The sequence below is a fragment of the Geospiza fortis genome, unplaced genomic scaffold (genome assembly GCF_000277835.1).
Source record: "Geospiza fortis unplaced genomic scaffold, GeoFor_1.0 scaffold98, whole genome shotgun sequence".
NCBI lineage: Eukaryota > Metazoa > Chordata > Aves > Passeriformes > Thraupidae > Geospiza > Geospiza fortis.
The window spans coordinates 5,397,334-5,418,537 of record NW_005054306.1 but is presented as its reverse complement, the minus strand read 5'-3'; the positions used below and the strand labels follow the sequence as shown (position 1 = coordinate 5,418,537).

At 38.6% G+C, this 21,204-nt stretch overlaps 1 long non-coding RNA gene across 2 annotated transcripts in view; it reads left to right on the top strand.

Annotated features, from left to right (window-relative positions):
* Positions 1 to 3,302: 3,302 nt before the first annotated feature.
* LOC115949559 overlaps positions 3,303 to 21,204 on the top strand; it is a 27,057-nt gene continuing 9,155 nt past the window's right edge. For both annotated transcript variants that reach the window (XR_004083003.1, XR_004083002.1), the window contains exon 1: positions 3,303 to 3,435. This is a non-coding gene — a long non-coding RNA (uncharacterized LOC115949559). The remainder of the gene's footprint in view (positions 3,436 to 21,204) is intronic.

Below are 21,204 nucleotides of genomic sequence, written 5' to 3'. Positions count from 1 at the left end.
TTTTTTTTTTTTTTTTTTTTTTTTTTTTTGTGCTGGATTTTGTTCTGCATTTGAAGTTCATTTATAAGAGTGAAATAAACCCTTTCTTGGATATGTGATGGTGGTAGCATCTGCCATTCATTATACACCTGAGCAGGTAACTCCTGAGTTATTCCTTATATGCCTGTTTCCCAAGCATTGGTAAGAAATTAAATTTGGAGATAGGCACTAGTGAGCCAAAATTTTGGGAAATGATTGAAACAGCAATCCCTTACTTCAACATGTAATGTGGTATTCTGTAAACTGATCTTTTTTTAAGTGCAAATGAATCCCCTAGTTTTACAATCAAGTTATATAAGTCATAGGTAGGTCTGCATTTGAGAAGTGTCAAGAACACAGACTTTTACATCTCCTCTTTGCCTTCTCAGAATGTAAATCTCTAAATCATCTTTATATACACTGGCTAAGCGCCAGTGTCAGATTTGTCCTCTGCATGTGTATGAAATTTTCAGCCTTTCCTTTCTGTGAGTTTAAGAAGCTTATGTGTTTCTTCCATGACAACTAAATGAAGTTTTGGTGTCAGGCACCTTATGTAAAGTTTGCTTCTCTTCTGAATTTGACCTCATATGATTCCTCAGCAATATTGAAAACTATAATGCAACAAAAAGATTGACAGCAAAAAAAAAAAAAGGAAGATGTCCTGTTTTTCTCTTCTAAAAATTCCAGTGCCCACAGAAACTCCTTGAATGAGAAGAAATGGCTTTGGTAAGCATTTCACTTTTTAAACTAATCACCCTACTTGAATATGTACAATTAAAGCAATATATCTCCCTTTATTTTGTCTGCTTAAATCATCAGGTAGTACTGTGTACAGCAGCAATTTTTTTCAAAAATAGTTTAAAATGTCTTCATTATTAAAAAAAACAACTTAGTTGATATTCATCCTATTCTCTTTTCAGTTCCCTATAACCTTCTCCAGCAGCAGCAACAGTAATTTTCTGGACATTTGCTTGTCACCAATGGTTTAAAAGGTAAAATGTTCGACCTTTAAAGTACACTATTTATAAGGCCATGGAAAAAGCTGCCAAATCAAACATACCATTTGTAGATTGTCAAAGCTTTCCTTTTTTCACGTTTATTAATGGAAAGTGTTTTTTATTAATGATAATACACAATCTCTCTCTGCCACTCCTTTCTCAACACCCCTGCCCAGGGCCTGGCCTGTCTCAGCTGATCATGCTCTGTCCAGGAGTGAGATGCTAAAGGTACAATGCTGAGCACCCGATTGCCACTGATCTGCACACTTAGCTATCTCATACATAACATAAATAACGTTCCCCCCCCTCTCCCCCCCAAAGTAGTTCTTAATTGGAAAAGAATTTTTATACTCAAATTCTATGACACATTTAATTACCAGCACTGTAAGCCACTCAGGAGCATTAGCAATTGCAGGCACACCAGGTAACAAAGCTAATACTTTAAAAAGTACAGGAAATTCAAGAAAACCAGACCAATCTTTACTAAATTAGGCTTTAACTTTTGAGGATTTTATTGTCCATATACGTGATAGATTCAGAGGTTAAGTAATAACATATGGTTCAGGCAAACACACAGATGTACACAAAATTCTGTTCTTGAGGAAAGCACATTAAAAGGATTTGGTTCCATTTTCACAGCTGTAATTTATAGACTACCCAGGGCATTCTTAATGGCTTGTATCAAACATCACCAGGCTGCTCTATGTGGCTGGATTCAGATCTCAGCTACACCAGAAGAGCTATTGCCCAAAGCTTTCTGGTTTTCATTCTCCTTGGTTTCCAGGACATGGTAATTAAAGATACAGTGGCAATCCTTATAAATACTGCCAAAATGATGAAAAATTGGAATGACTTTAGAAAGATGAGAGGAAGGCACACATTTTCTGTAAACTCATTTTTCACTTTATGTCACTTTATGTTGGCATTTCTCTACTTTTTGAGCTGACTCCTCTGTAGCCCAATCTCTACTAAACAATTCTTTTCATCAGATTTCCATATTTTACAGCAAGTGAGTTACCTACTCCTTGGGTAACCAAATTGAAATCCAGCAATCATGACACATTTCTCTTTACAGTTGCAAATGCCCATTTAACTGTTAGGTAAAGACAGGCAAATGGGGCCCTGATTGAATTAACTCCCGAATGCAGAGCTCTTTAAGCTCTAGGTGTTATTCACTGCACTTTGCTCCCTAAAAGGACTTAGAAAGTACAGGGATATTATGAATCTCTGTCACAGGGCATGCAGGGACCTCAAAACAAGCTGAAAATGCATTGCTTTAAAGCATTTCAGACATGACCTTAAACAAGTAAACAAACAAACCTGCTCCACTCGTTCACCTCAGCATTTCATGACTTGGCTTAGTGATGTCCAGACAGCACCTCCAAGGCAAAGATTAAGGGCCTACCCCCAGCACTGCCTTTTCCATGTGGAAGGTCTCCAGGCTGCACAATGTGAGGTACATTGCTGGACCATGGGAGACAATCCCAGGGAAATGCCGCAACCTAGCCGTGCCACTAACTAGATAGGAAGTTAAAGATATATGGGTTCCTATGATGGCGATAATAATTAAGCTATGTTATTTTGGTACCAATTTTTCCACAAGGAGAGATGTTAATTAGGCTACAGTTTTCTCGTGTCTCTAGACCTTTACTTTTCTCCCCAGGCGAGAAATCTCATTGTCATCGCTGACCCTGAACTTTTTCTTCCACCAGCATCTCCCTCAGGTTTATTACTATGGTTGGACTCTTGCCAGAATTTGCCCTCACCCCGACCTTGTCTTTGATGAAATACTTGTTTATATCTTACTCAGTTCTCCACTCAGCTAATGCAATCCCCTTCTTTAAATTCCCTCCTGAATGGTCTCCTTGAGTTGTCTGGATTTAATTCAGTGTCGCCAGGAGAGCATAAGATGCATACTCTGGTTGTAACAAGCTTATTTGGTATGGGATAAAGAGTGGCAAGCTGAGGATATAGGATTACAATACCTTTTCATTTTCTTTTCTTTTCTTTTTTTTTCCATCTAACATGCTCTCTTGTTTCTGCTGTCAGAGCCCTGTTTGGACAGACTGTTATTGAATGTGGCTGGGGTGTCAGGGACCCAGCCAGACACAGGAGCTGGAGCTTGGTTGCTGCAGGAGGAGGGAGGCAGGTGGGCAGGCTGGCTGAGCAACAACAGCAGGCTGCAAACAAAAGGGCAGGGGGTGCTGGTGGTTGCTGGGAATGAGGGGCTGTCAGCTTGCACAGCTAGTTCAGAGACCTGCAAGCTCAATGCTGGGTGCTGTTTGGAGGGGAGAAGGGATCTGCAAGAGGAGCCTGTCCTGGGGGAATTTTTGGCTGAGGAGTCAGAGTAAGAGAGAAATGAGTGAGGTGGGAGGATCTGGAGGACTTGGGTATTTACACTGAAAGTTTTCTGGGACAGGTAAGAGATGGTATGTTATTCATAGCAGTCTGCTTTTGAGTATGTTAAGTCTTACATTTAATTTAAAAGAATTGCAATCACTTATAAGTTTAACTAGCTTCCATGAAAAATCCAGCTCTAGAGTGAAAGAGGAAAAGGGAGGGAGTTATTGAGGTGAAGGAGAAGGACTAAATGGGAATGAGTTTGATAAAATGGGAGGAAAGTCTGAAGACATGAACAGTGTGTAAAGGGTGATTCTGGGAAACTGTCTGTGGAATTGGGTAACTGTGGGACCTAGGAAGGAAGGGTCAGTGAAATGAAAACCTTTTTTCCGAAGGGAAATAGAAGAAAGCCAAAGGCATGAGGGCTTCTGCCCTAGAAAAGGCTGCTTCTCTGCAGCACTAATAATTTTTAATTGGAGAAGTGTCTAATATGTGTACCACCCACAATTAGTTTGGATATCCCTGTAAAATATTTTCTTCATTCTTAGTTACAATGAGAGACTGCCAGTGACAAGGGTTTTGCAACAGGAATAAATTCTCTTGGTTCTATTTCAAGCCCAATTTCTATGACAAGACCATTTCAGGGACCAAGACAAAATTAAAATATTCCTAGTGATGCTAAAAGGCAGAGAGTGCATCTCTCCTATTACTCTGAGGTCCTATTGACTCCAGTGTGCTCTGCAGAGCTCATTCTTTGATTCTTCTATCAGGACCTCATTTCTGATTTAATCCAGTCTACTACTCCTGGAGCAAAACTTTTCCAGAAGGAGACTAGACAGTATCAATGACTGAACACATTGCCTTTGTTTTAGAGTTCAACAAAAATCTTAATTCAAACCATTGCATTTTAGAGAATCAATTCACAGTTCCTAAGCATCTGTCATCTCAGGTTATGTTTGGATCTACAGTCTTTGATGTTTTAGTACCAGAGAGGTGTTTGCTCAGATACTTTTCTTATTTCAGTTTACAGAGAAAATTATGAGCTACTGTTTTGGACAATCTAAAGCTTCTGCACCTATTTTCTTGAATCCATCCCTCCCTATCTAATGCTTAAGGAACCATCCTATTACAATCCTGCGCTGAAAATAAATGGGAAAGTATGTAAGCATTTATTTAATGAAATCTTCTCCAGCTCCTGGGGGACTTTTTTCCCTACCTCGTAAGCCTTCTGTCTTTTACCCTGGTTTAAATATTGTACAAACATCATTTGACCTTTCTATCACCATCTCATGGAAGCCTATCTGAAAATGTATTTACATGGTGCTAGGTGTATGCATCCAGGGGGATTTTGGCTAGCAAGAATTTTAAGTTTAAAAACCTGTAAAAAGAAAGCAGAAAATACATTTTAAAAACATTGAAGTGTGTTAAGTGGGCATATAAATGCATGAGAGTTTATACCTTCCACTCTCCAATTCAGCTTCTACTGAGTTGTAGGAACATCCAGTAAACCAACATTTTTTTCTAGAGCAGCTCCTTGAAAAGTTAAAGTTTTGTGCCACAGAGGGCCCAGAATCACTTTAGGTTATCAAAATCAAGTTTCTCAACTCAGTGTCTTCCTCAAGCCAAGATTTTCTGGTGCCTTGAATGTCACTGGAGATACTCAAAACTCAGCTGGACAAGGCATAAAGCAACATGATCTCATTTTGAAGTTGGTCTTACTCTGAAAAAGGGGGTGGAGCCTTTGATCTCCAGAGGTGTCCTCCAAATTAAATTGTTCTATGATTTTATAACTGCTGGCTTGCATTAAATCTATAATTGTTCATTCCACACCCAGATTTTACTCAGTGTCAATGGGTATATTCCTGATTGATTAGCACTTAGAAAGAGAGCAAGCAGTCTGGCTCATGACATCTACTTATAGGCATGAATTTTGGCCTGTCCAGTGCATGAATTAAGCCAAAACTGGTATGCGACACTTAAAGCTGTACAGAAAAGGAGTGTCTGTTCAGAATGGTAGCTGATTTCTGTCCCCAAGCCGAGGCATAGGTCACAGCTGAGCTGGCAAATGGATAAAAGTCATGTAGGATTCATTTTGTTCAACCATAGTTCCTTCAAGGGGAGTCTTGCTTAGTCTTCCCTAGGTATTTCCAGGGCTAGCAATATGTTAAATCAACCTAGTTGTCTGGAGCACTAACATCTTTTCCCATGAACTTGTCAATTTGTGGTATTAATCAGCAACATATGCACAAACTTTGAATTCCATTGCTCCCTCTTCAACATAATACTCATGACTTTACAGAGTAAAGCATAAAACTAGGAGTTAATGAGACGCCCTAAAAGGATAATTTCAGTATCCAGTTATAGGAATCAGCACAAGTGCAATCCTGTTGGACACATTTACTCTCTTGTGCTCATAGCCTTGGACATGTTTCCAGAACTGAATATCTGACATAGGATATGATCTTATTTTTCTCATTCTCCAGTGGATCTACAAAATCCACTGAGTAGATCATAGAACCAGAATGATTTGTGTTGGAAGGGACCTTAAGCATCATCTAGTTTCAGCCCCTCTGCCACGGGCAGGGACACTTCCCACTAGATCAGGTTGCTCAAAGACCCGTCCAGTCTGGCCTTCAACACTGCCAGGTTTGGGGAATCCACAACTTCTCTGGGCAGCCTGTTCCAGTGCCTCATTACCTTCAGAGTAAAGAATTTCTTCCTTATATCTACCTTAAATTTCCCTTCTTTCATTTTGAACCTTTTACTCCTTGTCTTATCATTACAAGTCCTGAAAAAAAGTCCCTCTTTGTCTTCCCTGTGGGCCCCCTTCAGATACTGGAAGGTTGTTATGAGGTCTCCACAAAATGTTCTCTTCTCCAGGCTGAAGACTCCCAACTTCCTCAGCTTGCCTCCACAGTGGAGATGCTCCAGTCCCCTTAGAAATTTTGTGGCCTCCTTTGAATTTGCTCAATGTTCTTTTTATGTTGGGGGCGCCAGAGCTGGATTCAGTACTCCTGGTGGAGTCTCAAAAGAGCAGAGTAGAGGGCTGGAATCACCTCTGTAAATTGACTCAGTGCAGGAGATAGGAAAGAAAATGAGAGTTCAGGGTCCTCATTTCCTCTTTTCCTGACCAAGGTTTCCTGACATGCAAGACCTGGAGAATAAAACTTCCCAAGGTGCCATTCTGCTGAACTCTGAAGACTTATTTGAGGTAGTCCCCTGTATTACTGGACATTTCCAGATTAGTTGTCTAAGCATCCTTGAAAAGAGTAGGCTCATTTATTCCTTCCATCCAAGGAACACTTTCAGGATTTAGACTAATTCATAGGCTTGAAATGTTTATTTTCAAAGTGTGTCTTGGGGGGGGAAAGTCATACAGCTTGGATCACTCCCTTGAGTATCATATAAGATCCACCTAGGAACATGTCTTTACCTGTCTTCAGAGTATTAGTTTCCAAAGAAGTGATTATGAGAAATTACTTCAAGAAAATGTCTTCTTGGAAAAGGCCTCTGTTTAATTCCACACATTTCTTCAAATCGCCACAAATTATAGATATACAGAAGAAAGGCTGTAAAAACTAACCCTTGCAAAAAGTAAAAAAAAAAACCAAACCCAAATCCAAAAGAAAAACCCCAGACTCCTAAACCAAAACCAAACAAAAACCCCCCAAAACAAACAAACAAAAAACCCAAAACAAAATAGCAAAAAACCCCAAGCAACCAACCAAAAAAATCCCCAAACAAACAAACAAAAAAAGCCCCCCAAAAACCCATCCCTATAAACTTTCCACAAAAGCTGTGCTGAAAAAAAAACCCCTCTGTCATCAAATTTATTGTATCACTTCACCTAACACTGAAATCTTAATGTGGTGTCTTTCCCACCTTTAGTATGTACACATCCTTGTGCACACTCTATTAAAAACGTGGGGCCATGAGACTGTCAGACGATTTTCTGATCTGATGATATAGAGTTCAAGTCTTTCAAGTCCTACACTCTGCAGACCTCAAATCAGTCTCAGATGGCTTGATGTGCTCTAATACTGATTCTGTATGTTTATGTAGGTTCAGTGACCTGGCTACTATTTATGCTCGGTAAAAATATCTGTGATCTGAGAAGTTTTTTATTTATTTGCAGCCAGTGTTTAGGAATTTCTTCAGCAGGAAGATTGATTTATTTCTTGACATTATAAGGGGAATTTTGCATTTTGCTGCTTTTTTTTTTGTTTTGTTTTGTTTTTACAACTCTGCTTTTGGTTCTTTTAGGCCCTGGGGGTTGGTAGTCTAGTTGTTTACTTAGCTCTGGTCATTCTGAATGCCTATTCTTCCATTCCTCCTCTTATCTCTCAAGCAGTATCCTCTCCATCTGTTCAGCAAGCACTAACAATTTTCAGCCTTATCTTTTAAGACCATCTTCAGAAGCAGTTTTGCAATTGTTTTCTGAAAAGGACTTGGCACTTAGAAAGTCCAGGTGCAAAACCATTTAACTGAGATTTCAGAGTAGAGCATAGAGAAATGAACAAAAGTGTACTGTTGTTATTTTCTTTTTCTTGTGTAGAGATCTTTTTGCTATTTTAACTGAGCTTTAATCCCCTCCACCCACAAATAGGCAACATATATTTATATTTGCTCCAAGTAAAGCTCTCATCTGAATTTATTCCACCAATATGGATGTAAACAGAACACTATTAAAGGAGGAATAAGTGACCTTTAATATGAGTAACTTTGCGAGCAGCAGATGTAATTTACTATAAATATATAATAAAGATGAATGAACATAGTTCCTCTTTCCCATTTTCAAATGGAATTCTGAAACTGGATTAACTCCTGTGGGATGGACTATTTATTTGGTTTTATGAATATATTTTCTAGCAGGCTTAGATGTAGGTTTGTACTGTAAAGCTATTAATATACTGTAATTAACATGCAGCTTAATCAATCATCTGTCTTATTGCTGGGTGTCTTACATACTTTGACTTGTCTGAAGGAAGGAGACTGTAACAGTAAAGGACACTGTTATCCAGATCACCATCTTTCCAGTGATGGGTGCCATAAATTACAGAAAATGGAGAAACAAGAACTGCTTAAAATTCCTCTAAATCTTAGGAGAATTATGGCTTTTCCAACTATGTCTATATCCTGAATTGGTATGAAGAAAAGCTAAAATTGCCTTGTAAAGGAATTATATGTCAGTTTAGATAAATGTCTAAAACACTGGCTCACCAAAATCTCATGACGAAATGATAATGGGAAAACAGGGAAGACTTTCCACATGGATTAATATGGTTAAATAAACAAAATTCAGAATAGAAATATATGTTTGATTTTAGGTGGAATGAGATCACCACTGAAGTTCCACAGAGATCTCTGCTTAGGCCTGTGTTGTTCAAGAAAGAAATAAATGATTAGAGAAAGGGGGTGTATGCTCATGGGGAAAAAAATCCTTCTGTGTTGCAAACTTCTGGTCTCTTAACTGATTATTATTAAAGAATTAAATTTTAGGCCAAAACAGGAAACATCATAAGAATGTCAGCTCAAGACCCGGTCCTGGTCAAAAAGCCAAATTGAACATTTCAAGCTGCTTGTGAAAGTGAGGGCAGCAGAAGAACCACTACACTGTTGCTTGACTTAATCTGGGGCTCTGGATGTGGCAGCAAGAGAGAAGGCAGCAGCTGCCCACAAGACTCCCACACCCTCCTGGCCACATGACATTCTTTAGAAAGGAAATTTATCTTCAGCCACTGGCATTTGTAAACAACACATGACATTCCGGAGAACCATCACAAGAGTTAAAATCTTGGGTTTCCTTATTCACCCAAGTGAGTGAAGATCCATACTAATTGGGGAAAAGCCATACTGTGAAGTAAACAAGGAAACAAGGGCAGAGAGGCCCTGCAGAGAGACCTTGACAAGTCAGAGGGATGGGCAATTGGCAGCTGTATGGAGTTTAACAACGGCAAATGCCAGATTCTGCACCTGTGACAGGGCATAGAGTGGAGTTTAGGGCAATAACTCAGGTAGGAGAAAACCTGAATATGGAATGAGAAACTGGGGATTCAGCTAAAGTGTACAGTGGAGACTTCATAGAGAAGGTTAAGCTAGTGTGCACCTCAGTTGTATAGTCTGCTTTTGGGCCTGGACTGATATCTAAATTTTGCTGTTTTGAACCATGGAGATGCCAGTCACACATGTTTTCAGAGTGTGTCCTGTTGCTGCTTTTGTAGGGAATTTGAACTCCAGTCTAAAGATAGAGTCCTCTGTGTTGATTGTAGTACAGTCAGGTCTGTCATGGTCCTATTCTTGAACTCTTTCAACTGATCTCCAGTTCTATCACCAGCTGAGTGTGTCCACCTTAAGCACTGAAGCTTGACTCCATGTTGCACTGAGTTTGGGAAGAAAACAGAAAAACACTGGAGTGAATAGAAAAACAAAATGGTGGGGTTCTTTTTAAAGTCTTTTAATTTAATCTCTTTTAACATTCTGAAACCATGGTGCTTTCCCAGGCAAGCAACACGCCATCATAATGGAGGAAAAAGAAAAAGAGGGTCATGGAGAAAATCATTGTGGGGCAGGAGTACAACAGCTCTGGTTCAGATGGTTTACATTGCCAGAGAGCTGCAGGGTCACAGGGTAACACAGTAGTTTGGATTACAATTCCCTTTGCTTTCCCCCCATGTACTGTGCTTTGGTTCGCATGGCAGAGCAGTTTCCATGCCCAAACCATACTCAGGTTAGATGAAATTGATGTTGTACTCCCAGTGCACTGCAACCATGGAAGGACAGACAGCTGTGATAAGTGACTAGACTTAGGCTAAAATCTTCCCACTAAACTAAACTTTCTTTTTCTAAAAAAGAAAGACTCTCCCATCTGCATGCCATGGGCACCGGTTCTTCAGCATCAACTCTCTGGCTTTGCAGGTCTGCTCTTCTGGTGCTGAGTCATGGAGTAACAGCTTCACTCTTTGGACAACATAGAGCAGGCTGGGAGATTTTTATTTCTGGTTTTATTCATCAGCTTTCTGCAGGGGAACAGTGCTCTGAGGAAGAACTATCCCATAAAAAGAGCTAGTAATTTCATTATCCCAGGAAGCTATTACTACATGGCCCACACAAATATTCAGCAAAGTTATGAGCCAGGCCACGTAAAAAAGATTGTGAGATTAAGACCTTATTTTTATTTAGATTTTGACTCTCCTGGATGTATGTTAAACTAAAAAAAAAAAAAAACCAGCTAAGAAAAAAGAAAAAATGTAGATTACTTTTTATTCATGTGTTTCTAGTACCTAATTTTCAAATTTTTGTGAGGTTTGTGACAAAATCTCAAGATCTGGCAGTGCTGTTTTAAAAGAAAGTCAATTTTCTGGAACAATAAATAGAAATTCTCACAGATAAGACTTTGTAAAAAAGTACAAAATAGCGAGAAGTTATGGTAGTTACAGTGATTAATAATTTTCCCCCATTCCACTGCCAGCACTGAAATAGCAGTGAAATCAATGGCTGCTTGCTCTGAAAAATGAACCTTGATTATTCAAAATACTTTTTTTCTGAATGTACACACACACTATAAGAAAACTGGACTAACTCCAGTCTTCCAGTAGCAAATATGTGCTAACTTCTCTATTTACCTTAAGTGTGTCTTCCTTACTCTCCAGCCTAGTAATGTAAGATTGTAGTCACATGCAGAGCACCTGAGTCTAATGAGTTTACTGGGTACTAACCAGAGGAACAGTAATTCAAAGCAGATGTTAGCTGACACTGATTACATTGTTCTAACAGTGCAATGTGAAAAGACACCTGATTATTTTAGATGTATCATCCATATCCTTAGATGTGCTCTTAGATGTTTAAAGTCTGTAGTATTCTGAAAGCTTGCCTTAAGTCAGAGACTGTAAAAAAAGAGTAAAAAAACACGTTACTTCTTTATGTTGTAAGGGAGCACCATTTAACTGATATAATCTTTATCTGCTGTTCTTCCTCTCTCCTGGGAAAAGAAACAAATTTTTATTCCTACCCCATGGTTTGTTTCAGTTGCCTGTATTGTCAGCAAGTACTTGCTTTGCCTGCAAACACACTGTACTTTACTCTCAGCCAGTTTTTAGATTATTTTTCCAACATAAACACTTTGGTCATGACTCTTGCACTCTGTGTTTTGTTTATTGACTCATTTGCACTTGAAATATGTTCTTGGAGAGACTTCTATTTTGGTATATTAGTTCAAAACTGTTCCCAGTCAGATCATTTTAACTTGTGCAGTAGTTATTAGATATGTGTTCAAAGACAGGTATTGAGGATTTTCTTTTCTTTTTGTTGATGTAAGTTCAGTGAGTAAATTAGTACAAGTCAAAGAGCTTTCTGGGATTTCTCTTTTTTTCTGTTTAAACATTTCTTTGAGTGTATATATAAATGATTTTGATCTCCTCATCTGGATGATCCCATATAAGTGTTGAATTATTATAAAAGGTTGGTGGGGTTAAGACATGTAGAACTGATTTGGAAAAGAGGAGAATTTGAACAATTCATCAAAAGACTTGATATTTCTGTTGCTTCCTTACCAAAGTTTTTCATCCTGCCTAATTGTTCAGAGGAGAGCTGCCCGATTTTCTCAGAAGTAAAATGTTAGACAAGACATTAGACAGCTGCCCAGAGGTAATGTCTGTAAGTCTGTCTGTAGGGAAGGATCTTTAAAAAGAAGACTATTTAGTGTTGAGAAATATTTCTGAGAGGCTGTTTGTTTTTCTGAAGTTTTGCGTTTCAACATGAATCACTGGAGACCGGTCAGAAGAGAGAGTTTTTTCATCTCTAGACAACTCTTCAAAGAGGTGGATGGGAATTTGGTCACATGATGGGTTCTACTGAAGGAAGATGTACAATTAAATCTATGTGTTATTTAACCAGTGGTTTTTGACATTTGCCAGTCTGTGAAGCTGTAAACATTTGCTGTGGTAGATGTGGTCACTTCAGAAATTTCACTGACATGGGTAGCTCCATGCATATATGAAGGGGTTTTCATCATCAACTTTCCCTTTTGCATTAGAGATTGTATGTAAGCCACTTTAGCCATCTACAGGCCATTCTCAGAGGAGTTTCATGAGCGTTTTCTTTGTATCATAATTCTGTGCAGCTTGCAAACATGAAATTGAAAAAATTAAAAAGTGTCTTGCTCATTTAGCCCTAGATGTCAATTTCCTGCAGCACTAAGCAAGTATGATTTTATAAGCGAGGCAGAACTTTTTTTTCCATATTACTCAAGACTTGTGAAGGAAGAGAACCTGTAGGGCCTCAACCAAAATATACTGAAACACCTGCGATATGTTTTGTCAAGACAAATTTTCTTGGTACTCCTGCTGAATAAAAATTTAAAAAAAAGAAAATACTTCCCTTCACCTAGATTTGTTTTTATTAAAAACATGGTCTGTCCTCTGCCTACAGATTCTACTGCTATAATAACTGTACCCTGTGTTCTCATCATGACAATTAGGCTTCATGAAAATCTTTCATGAGGTCTTTTCACCAGAAGAAGAGAACTTTAATGTTTACTCAGGACTGCTAAGGAATTTTGCTTCTTGAGTAAGTCTTTCCTGGTTAATCAACATTTGAGGCGCCTTAACTCCTTGTGGCTTCCTAGCAAAGAAGGGATTTCAGAGGTACTTGTTCCACCACAGAATGATGCACACTTGGATGTTACATCTCACATCTTCTGCTATGCCTGTAAAGGCTGGTATAGCACAAAGCTGAATTGATTTTGTGTTTGGCAAAATGTGTTGTGAGTCTTCTGCATGAAAGTTGTTCTCCAGCAGCAGCCCCAGCAACTATACATAATTTTCTCTGCTTACTCTCATTAGAATAACTTATCTAGTTGTAAGAGCGAATGAATTTAGGTCATTGAGAATGCCTAGGCTGGCATTTGGCCAGGACATGAGAGTTAACAACACAGAACTTGAAAAATATATTAGTGATGTTCCTTTATTTCCTTTCATTGTTGTAAAGAAATTGCTGTTTCAGTAATGACTGCTGCAGGTGACTGCACATCTGACATTTCCCTTATAATGCAGTATAGCTTTGTCTGTATTTCTACATTGCTAGGGAGGAGATGGGCCACTCTGAGATTTTTTTTATCACTGATTGAAGAAGTTTAAAATGTGGATGGGGTACAGTTAAAAGTAAGAAAGAAAAGATTGCTGAAATAAGAGCTGCAGCTGTGATGTAGAAAAGAACTGTCAAATGAAGTATAGCTGCTTCATGTATGGATGTGTTTGCTCTGGGGTGGCAGGGCTTAGCCATTTATCTGCACATAGCTAAGTGTAACATGAATTCAGAGGTGAAGTCAGTCAGCACCACTGCATGCTAGCATGCTCCCTTTGAAAAAGGAAACACTGAAAACTTGGGTATTAGGATGTTTTTAGAGGTTAAGATTTGGAAGACCTAAATTCTGTCTTGCACCAGAAGTTCCCTGTGTGATTGTAGTGAAAGCACATTAAAACTTGAAGATGTGGATTTTGGGCAGGAGCCAGACACGTAAAAGTGATTTGCTGTGCCATGGAGCTATTGCAGTGCTCAAGCACACTTTGTAGAGTGGAACATCAATCTCTCTGCTCCTTAGTGTCTGCTCCTTGCAAAACTGTAAGTAGTCCCTCCCCACCAAGGAAATGTAGAGAGAGCAAGTGCCGCAGGTCAGAGCTACCCCTGGCACCTGTATAAATACTGTGCTTGAGAGAAGTGGATAAAGACAATGATTCAAACAGAAAATTTGTTTAGTGTTGTGGACATTCCTTAATAACAAATATATTTTGTACTTTCTGGTAGCTGATCCATATACAGGATGGAAGCCCAGTCCTGCTTCCAGAAAACAGGATGACATCTGTCTTGTTTGACTCAGCTGACAATGCAAGTTGTCCTTTATAAACTGCACATTCTGTGTGTAGTCAGGGGAGGGGGCAAGCTCCTCCAGGAGTCAGCTCATACCATCTTAAAATGGTTGTTTAAGCCAGAGGGGGCTGAGGACAAGCCCTTTTGAGGAGTCTGTCTCTTTTCACAAGCTAAAGAGGAGGATTTCTGGGTATCTACCTGTTTGATGGCTACATAAAGTTAAATGGATCACATTGTGGACTCCCTCCAGATGACAGAAAATCCTTGAAGTTTAAGTGTTTAATCTTTCCTCCTGATTCACAGGATATAATGATAATAAAAATCTAGTTCCATAGTAACATTCCTTTTTATAAAACATTTTTACTAGGTAGTCTGTGATGAATCTTTCCTCCTTAGTTCTTGGAATTGTTTCTTTACATGCCATAAATAGAATTAATTTGGTTAAAATCCCAGTCACTAGGAAAGAGAGGCTAATGTGATTGAACTTTCTTCATGTCCATGGACAGTGACAAATCATACCCCTCCTGTGTCAGCTAAATAATTAGAGTTTGATTGAAATGTTACCTGGAATGAGTCATCTGTGGTTAAGAGAGGAAACATCAGCAACAAGAAGGTAATGCATGTAATTGGAAACTTTTGCCTAAGCCAAAGCAAAATCAAATGAAGCCTCTGCAATGCAAGCCACTCTCCAGTTCCAGAGCCATGCATGCAGCCTCACACTGTCACTTCTGCTAATACCCAAAGCCAGAAAGGCACATGTTGATGCTGGACTCCTCAGGAACACAAGGCTTGATCATTTGTCTCAGTTTTCACTCTATAGCAAATCTTCCACTCTGGGAAACAAAGACAGGTTTTTTCAAAGCAAAAATCTTAAACTTTATACCACAGCTTGAATGGCCTGAAGGACAGTTTTATACAGACTATAATTTGAACAGTTCATGAAGGCTTATTGGCTGTCACTGGAATGAAGTTCATCCGATGCTGCAATTCCAGTTGTGGGAGAAATACTGCACTTGCAGTGTCTGCTGTGACAGAAAGACTGGGACATATTTTATACACACTCTTCCATATAAATTGTAACATTTTCAGATCTCCAGTAAAAAAAATGGTAAAATAAGCATCTCATATTTAATGATAATCTAGTGAGTCACTTTAGTATCACAACAAAATTTATCATGGACAAGGGCATCTGTAGGTCATTCAGAAAATTGAAACTGATGCATGAAGTTCCTCACCTTTTCAGTCCTTCTCTTCCATATTCTCTGTTATTTCTTAAATCACTGAATATATATATATATGTCTAATGTGGGGGCATCTTGATCCCTTTAAATGCAAGATGTGTGAAGTTTTTATCTATATTCCTTAAAGGGCAAAAAATAAAAAAAAGGAAGAGGGAAGTGATGCAGATGGATCAATATAAACATTTATGACAGTAGCTTGGAGCAGCATGCAGTAGCCTAAGTAAACAGAGTGACAGGATGGCTTTTCAAAACAAGCTTGTCATGTTTATGCTTGTTATCAGCTTTCCTGACAACGATTTTCCCATCAGCTAACTGCAGACTTAATTAGGGCATTAACACAGTCCTGCCCCCACACCTCCTGCCTTTCCCCAGCTAAGCACTGGGTCATTACTGGGAGGAGAGAACACAAGCAAGGAAATGGGAAAGAAAGGAAGGGACAGAGAGGAGAGAATTAAGGAAAATATTTAAATAAATAGTGAGTGGAGGAACAAAATCAAAGCATAATTTTGAATACATTTCACATGGTGGAAGGGAAATCAGCACTGCTTTTTCCATGTTGTTTTACCAGGTTTTGCAAGAGTTCATAGTACCATGCAGGTCAGGCTACTCTGCTGAGAGAAATGAGACAAATTTCTGTGATTTCCTCTTGTAAGTGCTTGCAAATGCAACAAATGTGAACTCCTCCACTGTCTGTGAAATGCATCCCTCACCCTCATTCAGAGCAGCTACTCTATGTAATAAACATTCTTCCTATGCAGAAGACACTACATTGCAAGTTGTAAGATGCTTTTGGCAAGCTGTGCTTTTGGGGAATAGAGATGCTAATTGCTCACATGGAGCTTGTTCAACGACTTCACAGCAATTAAAAGAATGTGGTGCATTCTGCAGTACCCAGTCCCTGTGGGTAATTTACATGCCTGATAACCAGAGCAGAGCTCCATGGCAGACACCAATAGCAACTGGAGTGACCTTGAGTATTTCCCTCACAGTGCCATTTTTCATGAAGACAGATTGTCGAATAATACTACGTTTAAACATCTGTGATTTTGCAACTAGCAAAAAACCTGAATTTCCTGTTTTTCTTTATTATTTCAACAATTTCCTGTCATTTATCATCTCCAGTATATGTGCTAGGTCATATCTTGGCAGCAGGAAATTTTGCCTTCCTTGTCTTTTCTCCCATTCACTGACATAAGATGTTTCCAATTAAGTCCAATTAATTGTAGCTTATTGCTTCTGACCTGTCAGAATTACGTGGCCACTGGAAGCACTCATCAATTCAGACCTCTTCTTCAGTTGTGCTACTGAAATGCATGGCTGAAGGTCAGTGATATTGCAACCTATTGAATGCAGTGTCAGGAGGAGCCCAGAGAGGGTGGTTCCCAAATCCACCTGAACTGCAGCACAGATACCTCTGCAACGCTCATAAGCAAATGTTGTATCCACTGTTGGCTTCCAGGCAAATGAATGCAATGGTTTCCATTTGAGTCACTAGAAGGAGTTAAGCAGTAACTATTAGAAACCCAGGACTTTTTAAATCCACATGTCCAGAATTTTTTTTTTTTTCCCAAAGGAGCTCTTGGAATAGTTGTTCATATTTGGTGTCATTTTGGAAAAGGCCTTGGAACCTTCTGAGAAAGAAGTGCAAAAGTCTTAAAAAAAAATAAACCTATGCTGCTCTTGGTGTTTGTCAGTCTAGGCAGAAAAATTAAATAGACAGTCTCAATCACCATTAAGAAGGAGGTAACAGGGAATAACTAAACTGGTACCAACAAACACATCGAATATGGAAAATAAAGCTTATTGTTTCTGCTCAGGCTAGTTCACTTGAAATAGATAATAGCATCAATGTAATAGAATTTTGTAAAATGCTGGAGTGATGTTGCACTGCTTTTTGATTTAAAACCAAATTAAATAAAATCCACATCACAGAAACTAACCTTTTGAGGCATATCAGAACTCAAAATATCACTGTAAACAGGGAACTATCAATGAAAGCTGCAGGGTTCTGAAGACATCACTGTCTTTCCTACAATATTTAAAGTTTTTATAAAGAAACTGGAAGTGTAAAAACAATTACTGACTGAGCTTACAAAAACACAAAGATCAAGGGAAGAATGATAAAGTAAAAAAAGAATCAGTCACCGTTACAGAAAAAAACAAGCCAGCATGTGATTTAGGCAGGTCAAATAGGAAAAGATATTGTAGCAAGAAAGTAGATACATCATACCTATAAGAAGAACCTGAAACTAACAAAAAGATTATGATGAGCAGAAAAATATTTTTGGTTTGTTAGTGTTATGATTATAACTTTTGTTTAATATACTGCCTAGAAGCACATGCCTTCAGGAGACTCGGCGATGTTGCAGAAGTACAGAAAAAAATGCAACTTCTATCTTACAGAAGGTGCCAGTGCAATTTTACATCCAAAATATGTGTGCCAATTCTGTATTTATAAAAGGGATGTTTTTGATTTGGAGTGGAGAAGCACCCAAACTGCATGCTAAAGTGACAGAGAGATGTATGGAAGTGCACTGAAGCCATAGATGTGATTAAAGGGCTGGAAAAACTGCCTTCTATGAATTGCTCATGGTATTTGACCCAAGTAGGATGTCCAAAAGAGTCTATGAGTATCTTCCTTTTACTTTGTAAATTTTGAATGGTTAAAAAGCTGACAGTAGAAAGCTCCTCCAGTCTTTAAAACTAACTAAATATAGTTAGACCTGATAAAGGCTCCTCTTTTTAACAGCGCTGATATTATGTGTAAGGGGTGAATCAAGGCTAGTTTTTGGAGGAATATGCTCTGATTAAAAAAAATATTAATTCAGAGAAGTCATTTGGCTTATGTTGCTTAGGAGGTCAGGCCACATCATTTTTGGCTTTATTTATCTATGAATCTAGGAAATCTGTTGTCATATTCTTTAATCTCTTTCTCATTCTCTTTGCCAGAAGACCCAAAGAAGAAGAATGACAACATGAAGCTACTGCTATACTTAGGGAATTGAAATTTTAATGGGCTTTGATCTAAGCATCTTACCTCTTAGGGTAAATTATATCCTCAGCATGACAAAAGAGGTGATAACATCCTGCTCTGTTTGCTCTTGTTGGTTGCACATACCTAAGATAAAAATGTGAGGTAATTCAGTGACATTCTTCCCACAATGTATCTCAGAATGACTCTGGGTACCAGATATTTTTGACTGTTGTCGTTGGCTTTCACAGTACTTTCCCAGCTGAGAAGGCCCCAGTGAAATTATATGTTCTTTTAAGATGGGTCACTTAGCTAAAAGAAGGCTGAAAATACCACATGGAGTTTCAGCTGCATAATTTCCAGTGATTATTGTGGGACCCTGTGTTCCTGGGCCTTGGGCAATGCTTTGAAAATGAAGGGGCTATTGCCCAATCTTTATATCTCTGAAAGGAGATAAAATTAGAGCAGTTTATAAAGTAAGCCCTGCAGGTTTACTGAGCAGCTGCCTTCAAAGGAAATTTCCTTGTCTCAATAAATAAGAAAACAAAAGCACCTGGCTCTGAACACATCAGCCTTATTTTTGGGAATACTACCTTTTGAAAATCAGATGGCCGAAAACAAGAAAGCATTATCATCAATGAGAAAATACTATTTATTTGTATGTGCTTTGTCCTGTAGTGATATTAAGTAGTTTTGCTTATATAATTCCATTAGCCCAGAGTAAAAGCATCAAGATTTATTGAGTAGCTGAGTTGCCTCAGAGAAAGCATCTTAGTTTACAGCTCCACTTTGACTCTGGATGTTCCAAAGACACTAAGTTCTCTGAAAATGACTTTATTTTTTAAAGTACTCTGAAAAATTTTCACTAATTGGGATAAATTGTGCTGTAATTGTAAATTATATACAATCCACTTGAAAATTTAGCATAGGTTGATTTTGTTAAAATATAGTGTAGGTAGTGCCTACCACTAAATAGAGACTATTACAGTGGAAATGCATCTTTTTCAGAAGTAATTAAATTGCAGACAATGTAGACTAATCTAACACAGTATGGTATATCAGCTGCGTCAAGATGAAAGTGCATTTTTTTTTGCTTGTTGATTCACTTTTCTGTCATTCCAAAATTCCTTTTAGTATGCATTGTGTTTCTGAATGCAAGGTCTTGGTTTTATCTACTGCCAATCAACCCAAGGAGGCCAGGTTTATATCTGGATAGGAATTCAAGTAAGGAAATGGAACAGTTCCTTTCAAAATTTTTTTCCCTGGGAGTGGTTTAACAAATGCCAATTATGGTATGAAAGATCAGGTCCTTTTGTGGATAGATCTTTGTGCAGAACAATGGTCAATTTGTAATTGTTTTAATAGTGTCAGTCAGCACCCCTAAGTGTTCTTTGCTGGTCATGGTGAGGATGCTTGTCAAGTCTGAAGCCACAGGCAAATTAGGAAAATTGCTCATTTGCTCATTAGTTGCAGCACACAAACTTGAATATTTCTTTGCTCTAGACATAACGAGCTTTCTGATTAATGAATGATTTCTCTTTCTGATTTTATTTAATGTGTACTTACTGCCAGGAGCCTAGTGGGAATAGAGGGAATTAGCATAGAAGACTGTAGTGAGATTTCAATACATACATAAAAAGAAGTGTCCATGAGCGTCTCTAAAGTCTGTCAGAAGAAATGAGCCAGATCTTTTGTCATGAGGGCTGTTACTTAAGGTCTACAATAACCACATGATATTTGCTTTCTTTCCTTTCAGCTGTGATTTGGTAGCTAAAGAGATACACCTAGGTCATTTTTACACTAAAGTCTTCTGAACAACCAAATTAAATGTCCAACAGATGACGTGATGTGGAAAAACCGGCTCTATCCACATGCAAGCAGTCTTAGAAAACATAACTGACTTTTACTCTTCCTGATCTGGTCACCTGGAAAATACTACATTCAGCAGCAAGAAAGTGTTTTTAGAAGGCATAAGTATTTCGGCACTCCAAACAGGAGACTGGAGCCTGTTGTTCAATGGGATCCTCACTGTGTTATCAGTGTAACAGAATTATGCTGATTTGTATCATCTGAAAGATGTCTGGAGGGACTGAAATATGTCATCTCACCAACACTATCACTCCAAAAAAGAAGAGTGATAACATCTCGGTACAATTTATGTGAATGCTTGTTTTTCGCTCTCTTTGTGGAAAGAACAAGCATGAGGAGCCAAAGCAAGCCAGTGGCCACAGAGAAGTCATGCTAAAAGCTAACCCCAGCTGACAATTATCTTTCTCTTCTGTATCACACTTCTTGGTTGGCAGTAAGTTTTCATGTATCACCGTCTTTAACCTCAAATATTGCAACCTGGCCTGGAAATCATGATTGGTAGTCTGATGATTCATTGCATCTTTGCAAAAACCACTGAGATAAAACTTCAGAAGTGTCATGTATGTCTGGTGCTGCCTTAGCCAGTGCAGACCCCTCTGGCCTTATGCTGAAGGCACCTGGTCTCAGGAATGGACAAGAAATCTTAACAGCATCTGCTAGCAAAGATTTCATGGGTGCTGCTCCTCTCTGATGAAAGTGAAGCCTTGTCGTCGGTTGGACACAAGGTTTTTGGGGTGAAGGAAGAGACGAGATGGGCTCCATGATCAGAAGGCTTGATTTATTAGGTTATGATATATACATCTATTATAACTATACTAAAAAGAAAAAGAAAAGGAGAGTTTCCAGAAGCTGCTAGCTACCTAAGAATAGAAAGTAAAGAATGAATAACAAACCTTGCTCTCTC